Source organism: Penaeus chinensis, chromosome 29 (assembly GCF_019202785.1).
Source record: "Penaeus chinensis breed Huanghai No. 1 chromosome 29, ASM1920278v2, whole genome shotgun sequence".
NCBI lineage: Eukaryota > Metazoa > Arthropoda > Malacostraca > Decapoda > Penaeidae > Penaeus > Penaeus chinensis.
The window spans coordinates 1,912,935-1,917,934 of NC_061847.1; positions in this window are offsets into that span (position 1 = coordinate 1,912,935).

Consider the following 5,000-nt stretch of genomic DNA (forward strand, 5'->3'; position numbering starts at 1 on the left):
TAGTACTCTTGACACGACTTTCCTCGTCAAGAGTGACTTTATGACTCTGACTGACATGCCTCAACATAGCCGTGAGCAGGCATGTGAAGATGCCCAAAGTGAACAGTCTCCTAACATGTGCATATTTAATCTCTCTCTCTCTCTCTCTCTCTCTCTCTCTCTCTCTCTCTCTCTCTCTCTCTCTCTCTCTCTCTCTTCTCTCTCTCTCAATTACTCAGTCGTATTTAGAATAAAGATTGTATGCCGTTGTAACACGTATATGACGATGTATATCAATATGTTTCCTAAGTACATAGTACAATTCAAAGATAGCAGCTCCGATGAAGAGATAGGACAGTCACCCCTTCATCGATGCAGTTAACAATAGAAAACGGGATAAGGATCATCAATATACATGATCCACATATATGAAATTACTCGGGCGGAATTCTCGCAAATCGAAGATGCAATTCGTTTGTCGCAAAACATAAATGTGGACTTTAAACTGACTCGAAAAAAACATATGAGGATTTGATGTGAAAATACATCGCGTAAGTAAAATATGTGTCAAATCAGGGCTTAGCGCATTATTCAAAGAAACGTTATAAAAATGTTTTCTAACCATTAGTAAAGGAAACAAAGTTTATAGTTATCTTTACTTGTAACGTGTAATATCGTAAGTCTTATTTATCATCTTGTAAAATTTCACAGACTAAAGAAAAAATATCACAACTAGTGTAAGTCCAAAGAAAAATAAAATCATATCTATGTTTAAAATATCAACAAAAGAACAAAAGAAACGCGACAAAATATTATTGCCACGTCTTCTCTCTTTTTAAACAATCAGTAAACTCTTCAACAGCGCTGCTAAGATAAGCTTTTAACAAATGACAAGTTATCGCAAAGAGATGAAAAGACAAAGAAAAGCCGTTTTATTTGTGGTTTGTGTATCAGTTCGAGGCGCGTTTTTGTTTGTTTGTTGAGATAAGTTTGTAAGATTGTTGGAAAAACTCTTCTTATGTGTCAATTCCCCTACCTTCGTATATACGTATGCACACACACACATACACACACACACACACACACACACACACATACATACACATACACATACACATACACATACACATACACATACACATACACATATATATATATATATGTATATATATATGTATATACATGTATATATTTATATATATGTATACATATATGTATATATATATATATATATATACACACACACACACATGCATGTGCGCACGTGTGTATGCACTCGTAGATGTAAACCCCGCGAGCACAAGCAAAGTGAGCCACGCCCACCGAAGCAGCGACGCCCCACACGTAACCCGCTCGTGACGCAACCGCCGCAGACATGACCGCCGGGAAAAATCTCATGACTCGCATTCCCCTGACACCTTATGGCATGCGTCCAGGCGGCTTCCGATGCTGCTTGACTCTCCTCCTCGAGTGCAGTAATTGAGAGCTTGAGTTACCTTTGAGGAAAATCTTTGTACTGTTATGACTATCTCTTTTTTCTTTTAATTTTGTTTTTATATTTATTTATTGATCTATTTTCTTTCTGCTTTTTGCATTTGTGGAAAAAGGGAAAGATATGCGGAGGAATGACATGAATATCGATGCAATTTCAGTGACGGTGCGAAGCGTGTGACGTCACAGATCTTGCACAGAGGCGTTGCAAATGAAAATCGCCAAACTCTGCCAGTTCCACCCTATTCTATTCCCTCTCTCTTTCCTTCTATAGTTAGGCAAGTTTACTATTCTTGGGGCATTGCTAACAGACACCTGACAACGAAACACACTCACGCACGCTTCAAAATAAACTAATACTAGCGTTCTTGCTTCACCTACACGGAAATAGTTCGCTATTTTGGCATCTGCAGTTGCTATTTTGCGGTTGGGTTATGTCATATCTATATATATATACACAGATAGACACACACACACACACACACACACACACACACACACACACACACACACACACACACATACACACACACACATATATATATATATTGTAATTATATCAACTTGGCTGGGAAAAAAAAGGAAAAAACTGAAAAAAAGAACTGTTATAATTAATCCGGAAAAATAATCCATCTGGTTCTAAATTCGGTGTCAGAAAATCAAGTTTATCGTTTTAACAAAGGGGCATTTTTTTACGCCTAACGCACGAGTATCAACAAAGAGATCTGTGTTATACAGGGAACCAAAAAATAGTTTCAAGGAGAGAGAGAGAGAGAGAGAGAGAGAGAGAGAGAGAGAGAGAAACAAAGAGACAGACAAGACAGACAGAAAAAACAGAGTCACAGAAAGAGAGAAAAAAAAAAAGGGGAAAAAAAGGAGAAGAATTTGAAATTCGAAAAAAAAAAATCAGACAAATAACCACACAACACACATGACCAAACAAACCATTTGATTCGCAACCCAAAGAAAAAAAACACCAAATAAAGAAATGGAAAAACCCATCAATGGAAACAGCACTTCGAACCAACCTTTTAAGCAACGGGTAACGATTGGGCGAAAGTCATATTCGTGGTGGGACTTCTGAGAAACGGCTCCCAGACACACGTCGTCACACTCCTTTCAAAACTTCGCAGAAAAAACAAACTTTCAAAACGTCACAACAATAAAAAAGGCTTTAAAAACGTCACGGAAAAACAACTTTCAAAGCTTTACCCAAAAAAAACTTTCAATCTTCACAAAACAAAACAAAAGAAATATAAGGCTTTCAAAACGTCACAGAAAAAACTTTCAAAACTTCACAACCGGAAACTGTTTTATTGGCTAAATGAGGATGAAAAAAAGAAGAAGAAAAGACAGTTGTTATTACAGTTTGTAAGGAAAAAATCTGCATTTTGCAAATTGGCTGTGGATATGTGCATATATATATATATATATATATATATATACATATATATACATATATATATATATATATATATATATATATATCTGTGTGTGTGTGTGTGTGTGTGTGTGTGTGTGTGTGTGTGTGTGTGTGTGTGTGTGTGTGTGTGTGTGTGTGTGTGTGTGTGTGTGTGTGTGTGCACAACAGTCATACCCACTAAAAGTTCATTTTTTCTTCAGCTAAGCAAGGCTGTAAACATCTAGCTGGTATAATTCTTCCCTCATCTCATCTCGGCTGTACAAAAGTTTGAAAAAAGTGAACACTGAAGCTCTGAAACAGCGTCTCTCTCGCTCTTATGACAACGAAACTTAGCTTTACCACTCCGAAAGTAACGAAACAATCCCCCTCCCTCTCTCTGTTTTCGAAGCCAAACAACTCTCGTTTTCGAAGCAACGAATCACAAAGCCTCTCGCCTTCAGAGAAATGAAGCTTCTAACCTCGTTATATTTCGAGAAATTAAAGCATCATATTTCTCACTTCCGTGGCAAATATAATCTCTCCTGCATATTATCGCCAAGAAATGTATGCAAATTTTTTTTTAAACTTTAGCAAGAAAACAATGATTTCATCTCGGTTTCCCTCAATATATTAAGACAATCTCCTACTTGGTTTCAATCAATAAGACAAACAAACTCTCGTTTTTAAAATGAAGACAAACTTCCACTCCTTTTTAAAAAACAACCTTCCTTCCTGTTTTTTCTTTTCTTTTCGAAAGAAGCAAAAATCTCCAACCCGTTTTTTTCTTATTTTTCAACAAGACAACCAACCTCTAAACAAGACAACCTCCATCTCGCCTTTTCTCTCTCTCTCTCTCTTTCTCTTAAGAAATCAACCTTCCCTCTGTCCTTTCCCCGCGTAGGTGTGTGTGTCTCCCCCGCCCACGCTGGGAGAGAACCCCACTTACTCACCCTTGGCACCCGGTCTCCCCGCCCCCCGCCCCCCGCTTGGCGTCTCCCCGCGTGAGTCAGTTCCCGGATGCATTTGTGACCGGATATGGATCGCATATTACGTGACCTCATGCCCTGGGGGGGGGGGGTCTATCCTGGGGGGTTTACCTTGTGGATTTTGATGTGTTTAGAGTTTTATTTAATCATCATCAAGTGGGCTAAAGAGAGAGGGAGAGGGAGAAAGATAGTGATAAATAGACAGAGAAAGAGGAAGGGGGGAGGCGGAGATGGAAACAGAGAAAGAGAGAGAGAGAGAGAGAGAGAGAGAGAGAGAGAGAGAGAGAGAGAGAGAGAGAGAGAGAGAGAGAGAGAGAGAGAGAGAGAGAGAGAGAGGTATACTCAGAGACAATAACAAAACAAACAAAAGAATCGAGACAACACTCTCCCTATATAGTGCTTCCATCTAGCGGGAGGAATGCCAAACACCAATCAAAATAAACTAGAGATTTTCCTTTGTATAGACGCCCGCGAATCAATCTCTCTCTCTCTCTCTCTCTCTCTCTCTCTCTCTCTCTCTCTCTCTCTCTCTCTCTCTCTCTCTCTCTCTCTCTCTCTCTCTCTCTCTCTCTCTCTCTCTTCTATTAACGTTTATTTTTAACTAAATGGTATCCTATGATATTTCCCCTATATTCATAACAAATATTTTGAATTGATTGATATGATATAATGCGTATTTTATTATTTATTTATTTATTTGTTTATTATTACTATCTTTATTTTCATTTTATTTTTTGGTCTAATCTAACGGTTATTTTGAACTGATTGATATATTGTAATGTTTTTTCCGTGATTTTTCAAACGAATATTTGGTGCTGATCGATATTCTGTGAAACTTATTACCGTCTCTCTTTAACGAAAAGTTTGTATTTTCGGATAAATCGATGTTTCTCCCTCTCTCTAAACGATTTTATAAATACATATATATACACACTTTTCCCTTTCTCTTTTAACAAATCTTTTTTCTTTTTCGTCACTTTTAACGAATTATTTGTACAGACTAGTATCTTCTAATGTTATTTTTTCTCTTTTAACGACTTTTTATGCTGATTGATATATTCTGTGTTGGTGTTGGCGACGCGCCGATTGGAAAAGTGAGATGGAATTAGGCTTAGGTTGGAATTCCCATGTTTATTTGTGTA